Below are 22,529 nucleotides of genomic sequence, written 5' to 3'. Positions count from 1 at the left end.
AGAGTCTATTTTATTTATTACCAATCTTGTTGGCAGTGATATAAGTCGCAACACTCGACGAAATCATGCCTTACGGCCGCTCCATCAAGTTTTCATTTCCCTCAGGTTTTACACCAGTGGAAGTTTCCTACAAGTTATAGACAGCACCTTCGGTGTGGATAAGTCCACCATTTCCAGAGTAATTACCGATGTGTCTCGGGCTTTAATCGTGAAACAGCCTCGCTTTATTAAGTGGCGTTCGACGAATAACGAATGTGCCACAATTAAAACGAATTTTACCTTTGCAGCAGATTTCCTTGTGTAATCAAAAGTGTTGACAGAACCTGTGTCAGATTACAAGCGCCCTCACAGCACGAAAATAATTATGTCAACAGGAAAGGTTTTCATTCCATCAATGTGCAAGGTGTCTGCAGCCATGAAGGTGAGTAGACTTTCTGCTAATGCAAAACGCTCAACAGTCTTACAAGAAAATTCAGAGACGAACCAAATACATGTATGTTCGGAGCGAGCTCTAACCTCCACAAAAATCTTGTTTAATTTGAAGGAATGTTCCCCAATGTTGTTGCCTGCTGGCCGGGAAGTACTCATGATAGTCACGTGTTCCGTACAAGTAACATTTGCATTTATTTGCCAAACAATCGTTCCCTCGATGATGGCATCCTTCTTGGGGACAGTGGATACGGTTGCAGCCTATTCTTGATGACGCTGTACACAACAACACAAAGAGCAGCGCAAGTAGCCTACAATGATGCTCACGCCAAAACAAGTGGTGATTGAGCAAACGTTTGGCTGATGGAAAAGGCGTTTTCATGTGTTGCATTCGGAAATAAGAATGGCACCCAAAAAAGTTTGTATGTTTGTAGGCACTTTTGCAATGTTGCACAACATTGCTTTACTGCTACACGAGCCAATGGCGGATGAGGAGGTAGATGAGCTGGCAGATGTGGATCCCTACCATGGACTTCAACAAGGTCTGTCATTAAGGGACCATATCTGTCAAACATTTTTTGGTTGAGATTTTCACATGCTGTGCTGAACTCAGTTCTTCGGTTTATAATTATTGGTGCAACTCTTTAAAGTGTCCCTGTGATATTTCTGCTGTTCTTGTTCTCACTTGATTGATTCCAATTTTTATTATGGCAAAAATGGATCAAGCCATTGAGTGGGCCTCAGTTTTAAAAGTCAAGCTGATATTGTGTTGCAGTCAAGTTACACTGAGAGAGCCAGACCGAGGGAGAAAATGTGGTGTATGACATTTGCAGACTGCGGACTACATTTAGGCCTACATTGTAAAGAGCACTCTGGTTAGCCTTGATATCCGTCAGGTTAGCCTGAATAGCACTCAGGTTAGCCTGTTTACGGTTAGTTATCAGTAATGGAAATGGAAATGTGATATTTAGTTAAAAAGTCTACAGTCTCAGTCTACAATCTACAAATGTCATACACTGGAGAAAATGATGCCAAAGACTTATGAGTTTAATGTTTTTAATTTATGTGGAACACAGCTATTTAATTAGCTGTGTTCACACATAAATTATACAGAATGACAACTAACTTCTATAAGCACAAAATCTGGTGCTGCATATTTAATTAGTTTGGTTCACACATGCAAGATTACGCTTGTGAGTCTTTGACATCACTGTCATTCAATCTGGCCCTCTCCATGCACCTCGGCTGGAACATAATGTGGTAATGGCAGACAGTTCAAACGAGAAGTTGTTTAAAAAAATCAGACAAGTTTAGTTTTAAACTAAGGCTCGATGAATTGGCAAATGGAACATTTATTTGAAATCAAGTTGAAACAAGAACAACATTTTTTCATCCCAGGACCATTTGTTCATCTGTGGCACAATAATAATAATAATAATAACAATAACAATAACAATAACAATAACAACAACAACAACAATAACAATAACAACAATAACAATAATAACAATAATAACAATAACAATAATAACAATAATAACAATAATAATAATAATAATAATAGTAATAATAAAGATCTTTCAGCAGGGAGCCCACTTCATATACATGTGGTTTTCAGTGGGGCCCTGCAAAAATAAAATTGCAAAAGCTACAGAAACAGTGGATTAAAAATAATAATAACGTTTAACCATTGTACTAATAGAAATATAGAAAACAGTAAAAAGAAATGATAATTAAAAATTAAGAAATGCCCCTAATTCAACTTTTAAAATTAAAAATACTGATACTGTTCCTAACTTCATCGGGTAAAGTGTTCCATTCATTAACGGCATTGTAAATAAAACACTTTTGCCCCCAGGAGCGATGGGATGGAGGCTTACAAATGTTGTCTTTACTTCTCGTATTATACCCATGAATATCTTTAAGACTACAAAAATTAAAATCCCAGTCAACTAAACCATTTAAGGCCTTAAAAATTAAAATCATGCGATGAAAACTTCTTCTCTTCATGTTCTCCCAGCCAAGCTGTACGAGTGCCTCTGTAGCAGATGAATGCATTGGCTTGTCGAGAGCAATCCTCGCAGCTGTGTTTTGTAGTACTTGGATTTTATTGATCAGGATTATTTGCTTATGTTTTGTCTAACTAGAGGATCTACTGTGAGGGTCAAAATACCACAAGCAGTTTTATTCTATTTTAACTTGTCGAAGTTGTGTACTCTGCCACTCAGATGCAGGAAGAAACCACAAGAATTCCAAGAGATAGCAAAATAGTCTGTCTCAATCACTCAATAAGAAGTATTTAAGATGCTCAGGTATTCCAACTTTTAAAAAAGGCTCCTGTGTATCTATCTTTCTTTCTAATGTAAAACAAAGTAAATTTGTAGTGCAGCCTCTTATGATGAATACAATTCAAAGTAAAAGCATCTTGTCTGGTGCAGTATAAACAAAAACAGTCTGTCTTGATTCAGTGATAAAAATGTGCTCCAACTCCTTGCTTTTCATTTCTTGGGAAGCAGCGGAAGCTAAAATTAAAAAGAGCTTTCAATTTGAAAAGAAAGTAAATAAACACACAGTTTCATGTCTGATCGAGGGAAACAGTTTTTTTTACTTTCCTTGGAATTCTTACTTAAGTTTTGACACTTCTAAAAACAAGCAATCATTTCATATTGCTCAACTGTACTTTTGATTTTTATTTGGATATATTTTTGCCCTTGCCTAGTGAAAGGCTCACTATTGGCCATTAAGCTTCACATCCCTCTGTTTGGTTTTCATAGGTGTGAGGCGTCTAATGTTTTCAAGTTCTATTCTGGCAGCAAACAAAAGAACCCTCAGGATTTTCAACATCACAAAAATGGTCGCCAAGGGATGGCAGCATGCAGTGCTTAATGGGCTATACTGGGTCTTTAGATATTGCTCTAATTCTCCTTATGGAACAGTTCCTGCAAAGGCTGCTTTGCATAACAAACAAAAGACTGTAGGCAAAGATATCGACACCAAAAAATACTAAAATTGACAGCTACCTAAAAAATTATCAATTGTGATTATGCTAGGGACTGATTTAAATGGTAATTTTTTTCTTACACCACAACTTATTGTGTAGTCTTTATCATAGCTACACAGCCTTGTCACAAATATGTGCAACACAAAATATACCATAGCATTTTGAAACATGTTGTAAAATGCTGCAACATGTTGTGGCTTTGACAGTCAAAGCTGTTGTGTCACTTGCTTGATGCAAGTGATACAAGAAAGTTGCATGGTGTAAATTGGTTTTTAGGAGGATAGAGTTAATTTTCTTATAGTAATGTTTAAAAACTGTTTGCTGTTATTTGCCTAAAATTCCAAGCAGCCATTAAAACACTCTATTAGGGCATCAAAGTTAATGAAATAAAGAAAACTTCACCCATTTGTTTGTCTTTCCCACAATCTTATTTCCAGAGTTTAGATGGGGTAAATTGATTGGTTGGAAAGAAATGTTGCACCAGGCAAGCAACAACGTCCTGAAGAACAACTGCAGGAAGGCTGCCAAACGCTTTCTCGTGGTTTAATTGGATTTTCAGTATGCTTAGTGTTTTCTTTTATGACAGATAAATTGTGGATTCTTTATTTATATGACATTTATTTTTTCAGTATTTACATATTAATATTTCTTGATTATTTCACTAGCTCAGTCATGTGACAGATGATGGCAGCATTTCAAAACTTTTTCAGCCTATAAAAAGTCAAGATATGTTTAAGAAAGGCGCAAAAAGGCACAATGTGTTTCGAACAGGTACAAAGATTTGTTTTATGAAAAAGATATTTTGGGGATAGGTACACTTTTAAGGGCTTATGGACTTAAATTCATGGAAACTTGGTAACCAGGGACTGAACATACTTTTTGTTTCAAAAGGGAGACTTCTAATTCAAGTTTCCTTTTTTTTAACTTTAAATTTTCTTGCTTTACAATTACAGCTTTGTATTGCTCCTCGAGAATGTCTTCTTGGGTAAGCTTTTTCTTATTTTTTTTGCTTTGATTTTCTGCTTTTTGAACATTAACCACTTTGACTTCTTGAGGTTTTGGTCCATTCTGTACAGCTTCCTGCAGTTGTTCAAACGAACTGTTGCTAACCTCCACTGTAGTTGGTACTTGTTCAGCTGCCTCAGTGGGTAGGTTTGTTTCAGGGCCTAAAAAATAAAAATTCCATCCCCAAATATTACAGTGATAAAAAGTAACCTTTTGTTTCAACTAATTAACTTTATATCATTACAAGATTCAACGTGCAGCAACTGTTTACCCAATATTTACAAGGCTAAAAAGATTTTTAAAAAAGTAAAAAACCAAATGTTTTCGGCAATAAGCCATCTTCAGATGACCCTGAAGATGGCTTAGGTTTCCTTTTTTAAAATCTTTTTAGCCTTGTAAATATTAGTCATTTTAAAATTCTAGCAAATGTTATGAACAAACTGTTTACCATTGACATAGTTGACACAGTTTGTTCTTACCTTTAGCATGTTTAAAAAAATAACAAATTTTGTTAAAGGAATTGCTGGTTTATTTCAAGAGCAGTCTTTTTCTGGGAAGCTTTGGGAGACACGAAAAATAGCAAGCTTAACAAAATAAAATGTCTTGGTACAAAGCTTTAGCAGGTTTCGGAATATTACGGCGTCGTGGGCTGCGTGACATTGTGTATAAACAACTACATTGTAGCTATTATATAAACAACACTAGCTGCTACTGTAGCTGTTGTTCATTTAGCGTAAATTATGTTTTTTTAAAACATTCAAAACCGAACATCTCGAACATTTATCTTGTTGTTTGTAAACAATACTTAAACTAATTCATCCTTAAAGTGCCTATGAAGTAAAAAATAATTGCTGCTTATTTGAAAGGCTTTTCAAAGTAAAGAAGAATGGCATTTCCCTTTTTGGAATATCTTTTTTCGTTCTAGAGATATTTACATTTTTGTATTATGCAAATCAGGAAAGTGATGACATCATAGGTGGTTCCACTTGAACAGTAAAACACTGAATCAAGAATATCTCTAGAAATATTGGAGCGGTGTTCTTCAAACTTGGCACCACAAATGTGCATCACAAAAGAAACAGAAGGACACCTTCTGTGTTGTTGCCATGGCAACAGTTTTGGCTCCAGTCTCTTTCTCTGAAAAACCAAATATGCCAATTTGTAACCCTTCGAAAAGGGACAGAGGGTCTTGCTTGGAACACACATGATTCCCATATTGTCTTAACTCTCCCCGTTGGATTGTTGGGAGTGGATGATCCTTGTTTAAGATAAAATCTGGTGATGTTAGTTTTAATTAAAACAGGATCAGCAGCATACCTGTTGTCATGACGACAGCACGACAGGTGTCATTTTGTTTCTTTTGTGATGTACATTTCTGGTGCCAAGTTTAAAGAACACTGCTTTAATATTTCTAGAGATATTCTTGATTGAGTGTTGAACTGTTTTAGTGGAACCACCTATGACGTCATTACTTATAATACAAAAACGTGAATATCTCTAAAACGAAAAAAGATATTCCAAAAAGGAAAACGCCATTCTTCTTTACTTTGAAAAGCCTTTCAAATCAGCAGCAATTATTTTTTACTTCATAGGCACTTTAAAGTAATAAGTAGTTACTTTAAGGTTTAAAGTGATAAAAGGATATTAATCCTTACCTGTGGACTCGAAACCCTCGAGGCCGGTGAAAGAAGGTGTTTGCTTAAAAATGTCGATAACTTTGGCTGTTAATGCCGACGGCATCTTCGGAGCTGGCCCTCACCAGTTTTCTTCTGCTCCTTTGTCAGTTCACTGAACTCTTTCTTTGCCTGTGAATGCAAGTTTCGCCACTTCTCGCGAACTTTGACTGTTGTCTGCATTGCCACACCAACAGCGTTTACAGCATCGGCGATTTTTTTCCACATTTCATTTTTTTCTGATTGGTGAGGCTGTTGGTAAACTTGCTTTGTATCAGCAAAAGGTTTTTTTCGACTTTCTGTCAAAATGGCAATTTCTGAAGTGCTAAAATTTTGTTTTCAAGCTTTGCGTGAGATAGCAGAGGAAGCCATTTTGCAGCGCTCGCAACTTGCTCACCATGGCAACATTGTACGAATAGTTTATTATGGGATGCTAACTGCGGGTTAAACGTACTTAACCCAAGGTTTGCTAACCTGTCCTCTAACCGCACTTCGAACTACGCAATTTTAACAGCGTGTTAACAAACTCACGGTTAAGAAATTTAACCTCTGGTTAGGCCTAACCAGAGGTTGGTTTAACCTGTCTTTTGAACAACTGGGCCCTGATGTCATTACCTTTGACCAAAATTGGCGTCATCTATACTTAAGTTCTGCAGGAGAAAAAGATCTTTCCAGTGATACCCAGATCAGAGTGATCGGCTCAGTAAAGCCTGAAATGCGCATGAAAACACTGAGAAATTTGAGTGAAAAACTCGCAGCAAAATTTTCTGTGACTACTCTTGGCTACTCTGCAGTAAAAATTGTGTCTCGATGCTTTCTCAGAAACTTTTAAACTGGATTCAAACCCAATAGAAGGTCAATCATTGCAGTAAAAAGATAAGACAAGGAGAAAAAGGTATACGATGGTTGGTTGCTAGGCAGTTTTCTTCTGCTTGTGCAGGCTTGCAAAGGTCAACGGAATGTACCAGTCGTATTAGAACAACAAACAAAGATGGTGGATAGAGTGGGTAACAAAAATGAAGTTTGAAGATTAGATTTATGATGTTTCACCACAGAAAAGGGAACATGGATCTGGGTTTTAAAATTCTTCTGTTTTTGAAATAAAATTTTCAGTTGAAAAAAGGTGGATAAAGTTTGTTAGGAGTGCCGAAAGCAAGCTCAATAATGTATGGCAGAAATGGATTGCCAGTTGGAGGAAGTCATTGGCAATAAATGAGAGCTAGCTGGGCCTTTAATTGACACATATTTAAAAGAAATCGGCAAATATATAGCTCTAAAGCTTAACAGATCCAAAGCCATGGGGTTAGTGAATCCTGTTGTTCTGTTTTTTCCAGGGGCTGTGTTTTGCCATGTAGTTACCCTTGCCAAGGGATACTCAGGAGACACATCACTCACACATTCAAGACTTTCTGTCACAATAATGGAGAGGTGTTCTCTTGTGAAGCTATTCTCACCTTTATTAAATCCATTTTGAAATCACTGGCTATCCTTGCAATCTGATTGGCTCTCAATGGTGCGATTTATTCACAACTCGCACTATTTTTTGCTCTAAATCGCATCTTTTTCTCAGCCATTGAGAATGGGACAGTAAAACAACAACAAATCAGATTTCAATATTAGTTTAAAGTAAACAATAAAATTTCAAGAAAATGAAAGGCAAAAAGCCATTGTGTGGAGAATTTAGCAACTAGTATTGCCAAAACTCTGTTGTTATTGTGTTTTTTTTTCCAAAAGACTTGATGAATGTAATTAATTTCAGTTTCTAAATGACGATTATCAGCTCCTTCAGGCTGAACACCAACTTTAATGGAAGTTTCCAACTTTCAGTGTCCATTTTGACGAATATTTTGGCAATTTTTCTTCAACATCTGCTCAAAATCCGTATGATACCGAGTCCAGTAAAACATAAACAAACGAAAACCACACAACAACAAATTCAGGGCCATCTCAAGAAGGTAGATGTTTCCAGGTTTCTGGTAGTTTCAAACAAAGCAACAAAAGCTCAACTCTGTCGCTGTGAATAAACATAGTCAAAATACGCCCTGCTCCACAAAACAGTGAATGAATGAACGTCTTACGAAGCTGGTGTTAGTCCCGCCATCTTGGAAATATCTTGAAACAAATGGCGCCGCAAGAACTTGACAAGGTCCTGAGTATTGAGTCCTTCGCCGAGGTCACAAAAAGAAACGGAGATGATAACGAGCTGGACTCCCTTAAAATCATGCCATTAAACGGTATGAAAGGAAAAAAACGTACCATCCACCGGGCATCGTGCACTCGAGGGAGTTTCACAACTCAAAAGAAATCCATCGCAGAATTACGCAGGATGCACCTTCAAATTCCTTCTCCAAAGACGATGAAAAGTCTCAGCCTCAACCACAGAAGAAAGAAAGACCTTCCATCATTGATTCAAGCGACGAGAATTGAACTTTTATACCTGAAGCAGACTATTTTCGTTCTGACTTCAAAACAGCTTGTTTCTTTGTCATGCTCGGATGAGTTTTCATCACATGACATCGTTTTGCATACTAAATGAGACGTAAAGGCGTTTCCGGTTCCGCTTTTTTTAAACAAACCGGCTACTGGAACAATACACCAAAAGTCTAAAAATTAAGGCGATAAAATTGTGCGATTTAAAAATGGATCTAATAAAGTGGCAATTGAACTTCATGTCGTGCAATTTTGGTCTGAAATCATACTTGTGATTTCAAATCGAACTCGCGCTGCGCGCTCGTTCGATTTTGAAATCACTCGTATGATTTCAGACCAAATTGCACTCCACTCAGTTCAATTACCATTATTTAGGATTCTCAGGGGAGAACTTTATTGCCCACAGGCACTTCAAGAAAGTTCCCTCAAAATCTGGAAACAAATTGCTATCAGTGTTCAATGGGAGATCACTTATGGTTGTGACAAGGAATAAGATGGACTACGACATGAAGGCAGAGGTTAACATTTACACTTTGTGTTCAGCGCTATACTACAGATGACTTCCTTCTTGATTAACAAGCCCTTAAGCTCTAATGAACCGTCCAGAGGAGTTATTTGTTATTTTGATCAGTTGAAGGTTATTTACCAGGTACCCCAACAACAGCAACAACAACAATAATTTTTATTCAAGGAACAAAAAGCTGGCAAACACACCAGTCGTCAAATACTTAACATGCTGTTAAAAATTCTCGCTGTTCTTCAAATGTTATTGTTCATGTGTTACATTTTACAGATATTTTTGTTGAAACTACTAGTGTAATGCACAGAAATGTTCTTGTTATCAACATGATTTAATACTTTTACCTGAAGAATGATCTGCAACTATTTAAGGTAGTAACTAAGAAATCTTAAAATGTACACAGTGGCATACCTAGGGAAGGGTTTCAGGAATTCATGAACCCTTTTTCGAACCCCCTTAACCGCTTTTAGGGTTTAACATGCTGTAGATGAGATGACACATTCAGTTTCATATGAGAGGCGTTATTTTAGCTCACCGTTTGCCCAACTTAACCATGACTGATCAGCACTTGGTTGAAATTCCAAAGTGAATTGGTGACCACAGACATTCAAAGTATTGCCTTCTAGAATTAGCACTTCCTCTGTGTGTTGCTTCCACAGGTCTTGCTTTGTATTATCTTTCTCACTGACACATAAACAGTTTAGTAGATACTGATAATCTCAACTTCACACCTTATCCCCAAAATTCCAAAGAGTAAGTGGCCCAATTGACATGCTGAGGTCACTTGTTTCTGGGTCACCCTCATCAGAAAACTGAACAATAAAATGATATGTATTACCATTAAACCAGATAAAGCAGTTCTTTAAATAAGGTAAGCATAAGTGCAAGTCAAGAATCATAAAAACCAGGTTAGTGATACCCCTGAGCAATTGGAATTTCAGAAACATGACCTATATCTTGGTTCTTCAGACACTTTTCTGCTTTTTTCATCTGATACATTGTGTGGAACAGGAATATATGCACCTGTAGACTTATATTCCTAGACAACCACACATCCTGTTCTGCATTGAACACAGCTTTGTGTCTGGCAAATTAGGTCAAATTTTCTTCTGGAAAAAAATGGCTTGATATATTTCATTGCAACGGCTTGCTTTAAGGGCCCCTCACTGTTGCTAAACTCCTTTACAGCCTTTCCAAATACACTTGTAAGAAGCAACCCCTTTTATAATAACCTGAAAAAAGCCCTCGCAGAGGACAAGTGGTTACTGGATAGTAAATAACCACAATGGTACAAAAAAGAGTTGCGGAGTTTTAGTTTTATTGCAAAATATTTGGTTTGAAATTTAAATGCTTGACACGTTTTCGATGCAAGGATGGGAAAGCCAAGACGGGAAAGGCAGTGGACGCAGGAAACTTTTGCTAGTACCATCGTGTCGCCAAAGACAAATTGCTTTTTCGTGTAGGACAGCGACGTCAATTACTCAAGCTACATAAAAGTTTTTCACAAGACTAATGACATCCTTTAGAGATTGTAGAAATCTTGTTTTATTGAGCTTAAAGGATGGTCAACGGATGATGCTGAAATTATCGTTTTATAAGCTTATTTGAAGCAAACATTCCTGATCTGTCAGTGTTTTAGTAATAAAGGATCCAGAATTACTCTACGAAGGGATCTTATCGACTTGGTTAAGATGGCTTTTTGGCAGCAGAGCATTTCATAATCCTGTTGAGGAATCCCGACTTAGGTGAATAGTTCAATTTCCATTTGTATTCGAAACAAGTATCTATAATGAAACAAACATTACATCTAATTCCGGGTAGTGTGAGAAAATGAAATAAAGATCAATTTGAGAGTGTGCATTTATTTGCTCAATGTATGCTTTCAAGGCATGTAACAATTGTATTTCCAATCAAAACCTTTCACAACCTACTCAAAATCCTGCAAGATTGTTTGAGAAAAATACTTTGGCACATTTAATGAAAGCTATGCCTGTTTATATGAGAAAGAAAGATGGAAAACTGAGAAAACATTGCTGCCACTCACCAACATCAGTGATTATCCAAATGTTATGTCAAAGAGTGTGGGAAAATGAGTCTGCAATGTCCATCGTGCGATCAGTGGTTAGCAGTCGTAGTCATTCGTAATGCTCCATAATGCCCTATTTCAGAGGTAGTGTCATTGGAAAAGGAAAAAGAGGCTTGGGGCTAGGTTGCTGATGCCATAAATGCAGTGAACAGTGGGGAGAAAAAATGTTGAACAGGTAGAAAATAGGATATGCATCATCAAGATTGTGTAACTCAAAGTTGTTATCAGTGAGGAAAGGTTTCCGTTTATAAAAGTGAATCACTTAATTTCTGTTTTCAATCAAATTGTTTCTTTAAACTTTCAAATATTGTGAGATAAAAAGGAGTTGGGAAGACGTGACAGGGAATGTGAAGAAGAAGGAGGGGCAGGCCAGAAATGAAGAACTGAAAAGGTTAAGGGTGACAGGAAACGGGCATTTAGAAGATGAGGTAGGCTAGCTTTTAAATGTGGGCTACACTTGAATCATTTCCCATGTCACAGAGCCATTTAATCATGAATGAAATTGCTTTTTAAAGGATGATGGAAATGCAGCAAAACTCTCTGCGCCCTGTACAGAGAGCCTCACTCCTTCTGAGTAGGAAACTGCAAGAATTTTAAGGCCACAGACTTTTACTGGGATTCCTGGTGGAGATGATTCCATGAAGACATTTGGTGAGAATTAGTTTTGTTTCTTAATCTACTCCAACAAGGTTAGCCTGTTTGAATATCATTTATTACTATTGTTATTATATTTTTGTCTTAATCTATGCCAACAAAATTTGTGGTTACACTAAGGAAATATCCATATCCTCTGTGAAAGGTCATTAGAAATCCCAAGAGCATGAACATCATGAAGTGTTACTGACAAAATACTTCTATAAAGCTACTTAGAAGTTTACCAAACGAATGGGAGTAAGGTGGGGTACAATGTTAATAAGGGGGTAAAGGGAGAGAAGTATGGATATTTTCCCCAACAGCAAGTTGCTGTATAACCCTCTGGAAAACCATTTGCCACCCTTGTTGTTCACTTCATTAGCTTTCGTTTTTCATAAATTAAGGGCAGACAGGCAAAGGAAACATTTCTGAAGAAAATGTGGAAGTTGACTTAGAGGTATAATAGTTTTTACTAGTTTCAAAGTAGATTGTCATACAATGTTCGTACACCGGAAGTCATCATTGAAGTTGAGAGTGGACAAGACAGGGCAACAGGGCAATGATAACCAGTCCAACACTGAGCAGTGTAACTCTGATCACTATTGTGGCCTGACTACGATGGAGGGCTCTGTCACTGCATTGCCTGTTGTTGCTGTAAAGATTAAAGTTAGGAAGTCCTCTCTGTATCAAGACCTATTCACTGTTGGATAATGGATGTAACTCTACCATTTGTTTGGCTAACTTTTTGGAACATCGGGATAAATGGAAAAAAAACAAGACTCAAGCTGACCACCATGCACAGCAGCAAAAGTGTAGATAGTCTTATTGTTAATGGACCTGGTGGTGGCAGATCTAGACAAGGATGTTGTCATTACCTTGCCAGAAGTACTTTCCAGACCAAATATGCCCATAGCGAAGGACAAAATCCCTCAATAAGAGGATGCGGAAGGATGGCCACACCTTCAAGGTTATGTGTACTAGCCAGAATTGAGTTCTGAAGTAGATTTGTTAATTGGAGCAACTGTTCCTGAAGCCCTGCAGCCCAGAGAAGTTATCCCTGCCTTTGATGGGGGTCCATATGCGACTAGAGTTGACCTTGGCTAGGTCATCAATGGCGCAACTGGAAGGAAACAGAAGTTTGTCACGTCCACCAGTTTCTTCATTAAGTGTAAGGAAACTCATAATATGTGTGTAGCATGTGCTGACTTTGCAGATGTGCCCCTTTCGATGGTTTAAGCATGTCAAGGGATGACTTAAAGTTTATGAGCATCATGGAGGATTCAGTCATTAAGTGTGAAGATGGTGAGGTTTCACTGCCTTTGAGAAACCTCAACTTACAGATGCCAGCGAATAGGAGTAAGGCTACATGTAGGACTCTCTATCTTAAACGTAAATTCTTCAAAGATGCAAAGTTTCGTGAGGACTGTAAGGAGGATGGTAAGGTGTGGTTTATTCTGCACCATGGCATTTACCATCATAACAAGCTGGATAAAATATGTTTTTGACTGCTCTGCCCAGTTTCAAGGAACATCACTGAATGATGTACTGTTCCAAGGACCTGATTTGACCAACAATCTAGTGGGTGTACTGATTCGTTTTTGCCAAGAGCCAGTCGCGGTAATGGGTGATGTCCAATCAATATTCCATCAGGTATGTGCTCCAGAAGCAGATCAAGACCTCTTGTGGTTCCTTTGGTGGCCCCACTATGACTTTTCCAAGAAATTAGAAGAGTACTAAATGACCGTATATCTTTTCGTGCAGTACCATCACCCAGCTGTGCTGATTATGCGATGCAGTGGCCTGAAGTCCATACCCTCAACTGGTGTCACAGTAAAACATGTGAAAGAATTACATCTTTGCATGCTGAAAGGGGGCTTCAATTTTTGGGAAGTCCTGGAATTGATTCCAGTGGAAGCTACAGCAAAGGACCTCAAAGAAATTGATCTTGATAATGATGTGCTTCCTACAGAGAGAGCTCTAGGCATATGGTTTGTCGAGATGAATATGTTCGGTTTCAAAGTGAACATAAAGGAGAAACCTTGTGCCGGGCGTGGAATTCTGTCTGTGGTAAGTTTATCCGCTCGGTATGACAGTGCCTTCTTGTCCTTCCCGCAAAGTTACTCCTCAAAGATTTTTGCAGAAATGGCCTTGGTTGGGATGACAAGAATTCCAGCAACTACTTATCTTGGTGGAGGGTGTGGCTTAGCAAATTGCCAAAACTTACCCTTGTCTCAGTTGAACAATGCATTAAGTCGGAAGAATTGTTTCAAGTGAGATCAACCACTTCTGCAATGCCTCCCAGCCTGCTTATCAAGCTGTTTATTATCTTTGCTTGGTTGACTCTGGTGGCCAAATTCACTGTTCCTTCCTGTTAGGCAAGTCCTGTCTCGCTCCTTTAAAACAAGTTACAAACAAAATGTTGAACAAGGAGTTGGAGATGCTAGTTGATACCATCAACTTCTGGACTGATAGCGGTCCAACTTTTGTACCTGGACGTGACAAAGCTTAAGTCAGCAAGTTCGTGTCATTGAAAATGATTAAAGGATCCAAATTCTCTACGTTCTTCGCCATGAAAGACGGATTAACACATTAACAACAGTGAATTTTATAGAGGAGTCAAGCGTCAACGTGACCGCGATTGTTCATGAGAACGATATGTTGATTGCTCGATACTGGTCAGCACCATTGCACTGCGATATTTTGCATACTGCAAGCGGAATTATCCCTCGGGTAAGGAATTTTTGTTCTGGTCTTGAAAATGCCGCGAATTTTTGTCCTTTGTTTTAAAGAAACAACACTCAAGACATTGCGAAAAGATGCACAAATTTTCGGGCAAACTTTCTTTTAAAGTTTGAGGAGACAACGAACAAAATTCATGCATTTCACTCATTACTTTTGCACAATACTGTATTCAAGTTTCATTTCTATCATCCAACGATTCTCATCCTGGTTCAAACTGCTGAAGTTTATGGCCTTGTGCCTTCACTGCCAGATGAGATTTGTGATGAGGAGAAGAGAATTGAAGCAAAACGTCACGATTAGTGCCAAGGCCTCTAGTGTGGAACTGCTGGCACCCTCAGAGTTGGAGAAAGCCAAAGGGCAGATAATCATGTTCAACCCATTGGGAAAACATGTTAATTTAAATAACATGTTCCATTTCAATTTGAGGTAATTTTGATGTGGCTTGGCAATAGAAACCGAATAGTAACTGTTCTTCAAAAAAATGGACACCATGTAGCAATTTGGGGTCGTAAGCCTAATTGCTGTCCAGACTAAGTCCATTTTGAAATGTTGATGGTCAATGTGCTGATTTAAGCTTTTCAAATTTAACATCATTTGATATAGGCCATCTTTTTTGTGTCACTAAACTTGGTGAAATACACTCCCCACTTTCATGTTGGGTGGGTTATATGAAACCTTTGAATTTCAGCGTCTATAATCAGTGAGTCACTGGTGTTGAATGTTTTCCTTTTGGGGCCCAAGTTCTACATAGGCTGTGTTGAAAATTCAATATACTGACCCTCAGCACAATTCAGGACTTTTGAGTCAGCAGCTTCTTCCTTCTATTTATCAAAGAAATGTACCAGATGGCCACCCTTGAAGCTTTGGACCTTATTAGCAAAATAGTGTTTGATATTTGGGCTCAAACAACATAAGATTTATTTGCCTCTAAATTATCAAGTGTGTCAGAAGAAATAATTGCTACTTCTTCCTCTGGTCCTGCTATCAAAAGAAGGATTTTTAGGGTGGCTTCGAGTTCCACTGACAGCCTTTTGCTAAAAAAGGCTTGCTTCACCAATAAAAGTTTTGTTTGTTTCAGCAAGGGTGTCCCTTTTTGTTTTTGTGGCAATTCCCAAATGCGGTGGTGCTTACCCTTTTGGATGCCTGTATATTGTTAAGCTGGGTTTGCAGGTCCTTGCCAAACAGCAGAGCTGTTACTGGCACATGTGAGGCATGCAGACCTGCATAATCTCTGTTCAGATGTGGTTTGAGTGACTCCCTGCGATGGTGGGACAGGTCAATTTGTGCATGCCCTAGCAGAGTGACCACATCTGTGTTCATTTTTATAACTTTTTGACTGTCAGGGATTGACAGTGACTGCTTTGAATTCTTTGTTTTTAGCAACATATTGAGGGATTTGCACATCAGAGCATCAGCGGTGTTAAGCGTCTTTTGGGTTAAGGGTGAACCTGAGGTCCTGTTGTTTTTTACTGAGTGCTTCAGTTTATCCCAGATTTCAGGATTAACCTGCAGTGTTTTGAGAGTTTCACAGTTTGCCAGGTGTAAATATTTTGCCGAGTTATCCTTTTGTTTCAAGTCTGACAATTTAAATGAATTGCGCTAAAATAACATAAAAATGAGCTAATTCAAATAGGTGAAAAAATGTGGAAAGTGTTATATTCTATTTTGTATTTCAAATGCGTATTTTGTAATGTATTTTTATGTGACTCATTGCTTTCTTGGCTCAATGGCACTAAGCCTCCACCACCAGCAATAGTTGAATGTTGTGTATGTAATTCTTTTTCATAGCCTCCAGACTGGAAGTTATGGCTAGAACCATGTGAAGTTGGGCCCTGAGGCCCAGAAGGACCTTCTTCCTGGCTGTTCAGATTGGACGTATGTGACCCTCCATGGGAAAGCAGGGCTAAAGTGATACCTCACAACATGCCTCCACTTGGAAATAAAAGAATTTGACTTGAGGACGCTTGAAGGTGTTCAGGAGCACACTTCAGTAGTAAACTCTTCTGTTTGGTTGGACACACTAAGAACAATAGAGCGTGCACACACTAACAATGCAGTCAAACAAAGAAGTGTGTTAAACTTCAAAAACAAAAGATAGCATGCCACAACATGCTTTAGTGTGCAAAACAGCACAACATACTTAAAACGCAATACTTTTAACTACTGTGTTGAAAGAGTTTTGGGTGAAGAGAACATTGACGAACATTGCAGTTGCTCATTGATCAACACAATTACTTACCCTTCATTTTACAATAATATTATTGGCAAATGCCAAAACAGGGGTCTGAATATGATTGATTTTACTTTAATGAATAAAGCCCGTAAGTCCATTTAGACAAAGTGATTTCATCTGAGCAAGAATTCAGCATGGGCAGTTATTCCCAATGAAGCTACCCCACATTTGGGAGGTTTAACCTTTCTCTCAACCTGTAACTTTAACAGTGACGATCTTAACATCAAAAAGCTACCACTCTTTTATGAGCAAATGTTACAATACTGGTTTGAGTTTAAGGATGTGCAGAATAATAAAATGCCATGCACTTAGAAAACGATTATCTGGAGCAAAAAAGAAATTAAAATTGTAAACGAGACAGTTTTTTCTGTACTTGGTTTGATATAGGAGTTTACACCTTAAAAGACCTTGACCTGAATCTAGCTTTTCTCACTTATGAAGAATTTAAACTCTGCTACCATAGCAGAACTTGAAAGTTTTAACAACCAAAGCTGTAACGGGGCGGACGCTGACATCAATCGATCTTTGAATTTATTACCAGCGCCGCATCTGAGAAATGTTTTATAAATAACGGAACCTCCAAGCATCTATCGTTCTCAATTGGTTTATTGGACTTGAAAGCTCGTAAAAACTGAAATACAACGAGCAGAATAAAGCTATTACTATAAATCTATGCTAATCTAAATGTTCTTAACTCGAGCACGCGGGGCGTGCATATACATAAATCTAAACACAAATATCCTTAAGCGTAACAAATCTGCCTTCAATTAAGTGGTATACATTTCGGGGTCTAAATTAAAGGACAAACTACATAACATACCTCTTTCTCCGTCCTATTACAATGGTATCTTCGACGATCCTTCAATCAATGTTCTTCTACATGTGCTTGTAACTTACACGTGTCCGAATGAAAGGTCATGCCGACAACTAATCGATATGTCGCACAAAACAAAGAGATATTGACGGTCACGCAATCACAACAATAAACAGTATTCGTTACAAAAGCCATACATAAAAGCTGCATGAAGCACATATTTGAAGAACCCACCACAGGACAATGCCTTATTGCCAATGGGTTAACACTGGACAAAATAAGCAAATAATTCAACTTAGCGTTCTCCATCACTATAGGAACAAAGTGAGCTATGTTCCAGTACAAAACTTAAATGATATAGAAAGCAAAAACCAAATTATTTAAAACTAGACTTGCAAGCAGCAAGCTTTGCTATTTATGCTCAAAAAAAATCAAGATCTAGAGCATATGCTAGTTTCATAAATCTGGTGGTATTAGAGTTCTGGAAAATCTTTCTGGATTGGTGTGAGACTCTACAGCAATAAAACTAGAATTGTCAACTGTTAAGAACTTATATGGTATCATTGACAATGACCACTTCAGGAAGGTAACCAATCACCTCTTACTACTTGCAAAGTACTATATATACTGTTGAAGTATTAACGAAGAACCATTGTCATTTAGTAGTTATCTAACAATAGTGATAAAGAAAGCTGAAATTGAAAAACAAATATCAACAAGGACTAATTCACTTGAATGTTACTACAATAAATGGAAACCTTTAATGGACAAGAAGTGTCTAACTTCGAGCTGTATTTTACTTTTCTTTGTATGTTGCTGGATTTAACACAACATTTTGCGAGTTATAGTAATTAATGTAACTATGTATTTTTCTTTTCTTGTACTCCATTCATCAGTAGCACAGTTCTGATGTACAAAGGCATAATTGGGGTAAAATTGAAAAATTTATTTAAGAATAATTTTTTGTTAGAAATAAGGCAGAAAGTGAAGGAAATTGGTTCCTATCTTGAAATTATGTCATTTCCATCAATTCAGATGCATTTTAAGCTAATTTTCTATTACCCATGATGCAATGCAGCCATGCCCTTTTTTGTAAAAAATACATAAATACCGTATTTAAGGAAAATTTTGGCAAAAAATGTTAATTGCAAGCTACTAAAGACAAAAAGTTAAAGGGATGCCAGAATTTGTTCATGTTCATCCAATGGATAAATTGGCCTTCCCCTCCTTCACTTTGACACAAGTGGTCCACAAATGTACCGCACAGTTCCTGGGAATACTCCTGCCACCTTATCATCTAGTTTGTATGTGCGATCAATAATGTTCTCCCGTAGAAAGAAATTTCCGAGAAGAACAGCCTGTCCTTTGGAATAAATGCTTCCACTATAAGGATCCTCAAAGTCTTCTTGAAGGGAAATGACTCCACTGCTAGTAACTTTAAGGAGGTAGTAATCATAGTGGCTGTCCTCTTCAGCTGCCACAGCCACAATAGTCTTTTGTTGCCAGGTCAGCAACTTGAACTGAATGTTCAATGGTGCTTGCATCTTCCATTGTTCTGCTCATGACACCTGAGGGCTTTCTTGACAGAAAAATCTCCTTCCAGTTGCCCACCCATTCCATATTTTCACAGCTGTCAAAATTCTTGACAATGCAACCATGGCAGTAACAAGATCTTTCTCTCGTGAAGACTTTTAGCTGTTCACTGCAAGTCCTTACAGAGTGTAGTTGTGGGATGCCTTTGACAGTGCAGAATCTTCCACCGTCCCTGTTATGTGCAACACTCAGTTCTCCACTAGAAGGCAAATAGAAGAAGACACGCCGCTTTAACTGCACTGACTTCTGCCTAGCGGGAAATGAGGAAACAGCTGGTTCAGAGAAGTTCTCTTTCAGAGAGTTGCAAAGATCTTTTGCGTTTGATAGTGTGACTTTCCTGGAGAGAACTGCTGAGGTCCCCTTCTGTTTGACATGGGAGCCAGTTGCATCTTGTTCTCCCTTTGCATGGGAGGTGGCAAAGTAGTTTCGCTGGACTGTATCCAAGAGTTGCCAGGGAACAAGATAGGTCACCATAACAGTGATGGCTCTTGTACTGTCCTGCACATCTATCTGTGAATTCATGCATTTTCTTGATGGTGCAGTTGGATTCTTCTAAATGCTTTGAAATTAACTTCTGGATGTGAAGGACAGAGTCATGATCCTGGGTGACGTCATCAGAGATCACAAACAAATGCTCCTTACAAATTGCTGGTTCCTCCTCTGTGCTCTGGACACCATCCACCTCAGCATTTGAATGCCTGTAAAGAATTGTTACATGAAGACTTGCTTTGTTTACATCAAAGTATTGGGACTGGATTTCATCTTGAAACCGACAGGCATAACCCTCAGAATAGTCATGGATGTACACGGCTTGATGAAGAGGAAGGTTTTCAAGAAGAGAATCTAGCTGTTCCCTTTGCCATTTAGCAAGGAAGGAATGGTAAGGAAACTGTCCTTACAGCTGAATGAAATAATTGAACAGTTCCTTTGGTCCTGTGCACTTCTCAATGAGGGCTATTTTTTTCATGTCTTTTCCATCAGTGGTAAGTTTTCCAGTTGACACATGGTCGTACCGCTTCCATTTCACTTCATGATTGCCAACACCTTTCTCCTCTGGCAGCAAAACCAAGTTGTGAACACCACAGTCTTTGCACTCCCTTTTCAAGCATTTCAATTAATGATAGTCTTGGTCTTCAGGTTTGGGGCAAAGTGTTTGTTCAATATTTCCAACAGAGGTATACACTTTTGTAACTGCTTGATTGGCTTCTCTGCTTTCATCAATCACTCTCTTCCTAAACTTCATGCAGTCTTTGAAGACAATTTGAAGTTCAACGTGATGGCGACACATGCAGGTCTGTCTATCTTGTTCCCTTGCTCCCCTAACAAAATAAGGCTTCGGGTTTTAAAATTTTTGGCTGAGATATCTTTATCTCTGGGTGCATTGACACAAACTCAACGTAGGCTTCCGTTTGGGTTTTTTCAAGCACGTGTTTTTGATGTTCAACCCACGTTTTCACTCCAACTCGTTTTCTAATCAAGTCTTTCTTGTTTCCTGTTGGTCTACTTGCCACCATTTTCCAATAATCATAAACAACCTCTTTGGTTTCTTCAGTGACTGCATCCTGCCTGGTTTTTCGTTTGGTTTCAAGCCAGCTTGGCTCTTCACCTTTTAAGATCATTTCGCGTTTCTCAATTCCTGACTTGATGCTTCTTCTATCTAAGGTTATGAGCTTTGAAAGTGTCTTCTGGCTGCTACTCTTTAACATTTTGACCAAAAGAAAGTGATTTTGCCGCTCCAAGTGCAGCTCTTCCTTTGTTTGACATGTCATTTTTGACGGCTTTAAGGCCTTGAGTGAGATCACCAGCAAGCGCTTTTAGTGCAATCACTTCTTTCTCCTCTTCTGGCGTTTTTATTAATCCGTGTTCCTCAAGCACTTTCCTTGTCCATGGACTTTTGATATAGCTGCCATTATTTCTGCTTTCTTCTCCAGGGTATCTGGGAGGCCCTTCTTAGCTCATCCAATGGCACGTTTCTTGGCCATCCTGTTCGGGAACGGTGTACCAATAACTTCAATCCCTGTGGCTTCCGCTGCTTGAACCTGTACATTTTGGTCTTTCTTTTTTTGATGGGATTGCTTACTTTGTTCTCTAGCCATCTTTCTCTCTCTCAAGTTTTCCTTTGTTTTCTGAAGCTACCTTCTGGTTTCGTTCGCAACGACGTTTCTGTTTGGCGTCTTTGATTGGAACGTACCGTAGTTGTCTGCTCTTGGCTTCTCGACTTTTCTTTCTGGCTTCTTGACTTTTCTTTCTGGCTTCCACGACCTTTTCAATAATTTCCTCTCAGTTTTTCTCATAATGTGCTCTTCTTTTCTCTTGTCTTTCCTTCTTTTGTTCTTGCCACATCTGAATCCTAGATACTCCAGAATCCATAATCTTTGCATTCAATTTTACGGCCTTGTGCTTGCGAACAACACAGTACTTGACTATGTGCTTGAAACAAGCGGCATGTGCTCAGGAAGTTTCCTGCTCATTTCCTCACCTGTTGAAATATTTTACTTCCTAATAAGGAAATCTAAAACAATGCGTATCGATTCTGTAGACTTTGGGATGATTTGGAAGGAATGGAAGCCGCCAAAATAGCCAGGGCGTTGCGCTTGTCTTTGCTTGAAATTCAATCCTTTACCTTCCCCAGGATCAAAATTTTTCGACCTTATGTTTTGAACAAACTTTATAGCCAATATTTTCGTCGGCTTCTAACAGATTCAATTGATTTTGGTACCAAAATTTAGCTTGTCATTTGAGCATTTTGATTATGTCAACATTAACACGCTCCAGTGCACTTGTCGTAAACAATACGACTGGGAAATTCAATGATCAGAATTATCGTGTGCCAGATCACACCGCTTGCCAACTGTTTAGAACGCAGAAAAAAATTCAAATCTTGGCAATGTTTCGATAAAAACACAAAATCGGAAGGAAAGTGAAAAGCAACTTATGAGCATTACATTTTGAGGTTAAATTGTTCTGTAACTCAGGAATTATAGCTCGCACAATGAATTGAAAACTACCTGTCTCTCCAAGCTTAAAGCGTGATGCATCATATGGTGAACACTTTTGTTGATTTTAAGGAAGATTTAGCACCATTTTTTAGGATTTTGTTTGCCATTTTGCGTAAAAAGGAACCTTTTACATCATCTGTGAAGTCTTACGGTTGTAAAGGAAACTTAAGTTGGCAAAAACAAGAAAACAGTGAATAGTGAAGCCCACGCAAGTTACGCGTGATGCCATGTTTTGTCACTAACTTAACAATTCGACTCCAATTATAGTTTTTCAAAAATCCTTTATTCTACTTCTGTTTAGTCGAAAACCATCTTTAACACATGTGTAACAATTTTGGAAAGTCTCAAGCAGATCCGATCATTGTTTGCCG

The 22,529-nt window shown here is 38.3% G+C and overlaps 4 pseudogenes; 1 reads left to right on the top strand and 3 right to left on the bottom strand.

The window, feature by feature from the left end:
- Positions 1-4,250: 4,250 nt before the first annotated feature.
- LOC110065078 (uncharacterized) lies at positions 4,251-6,336 on the bottom strand (annotated as a pseudogene).
- Positions 6,337-7,214: 878 nt separating this feature from the next.
- On the top strand, positions 7,215-11,516 carry LOC149110567 (uncharacterized; annotated as a pseudogene).
- Positions 11,517-15,479: 3,963 nt separating this feature from the next.
- LOC149110566 (uncharacterized) lies at positions 15,480-17,875 on the bottom strand (annotated as a pseudogene).
- Positions 17,876-18,735: 860 nt separating this feature from the next.
- Positions 18,736-21,255, bottom strand: LOC149110565 (uncharacterized; annotated as a pseudogene).
- Between the last annotated feature and the right edge of the window lie 1,274 nt (positions 21,256-22,529).

This window comes from Orbicella faveolata, unplaced genomic scaffold (genome assembly GCF_042242905.1).
Source record: "Orbicella faveolata isolate gen_17 unplaced genomic scaffold, um_ofav_v1 contig_24, whole genome shotgun sequence".
Classification (NCBI taxonomy): Eukaryota; Metazoa; Cnidaria; class Anthozoa; order Scleractinia; family Merulinidae; genus Orbicella; species Orbicella faveolata.
The sequence above is the reverse complement of the archived record's forward strand: the minus strand, read 5'-3'. Positions and strand labels throughout refer to the sequence as shown.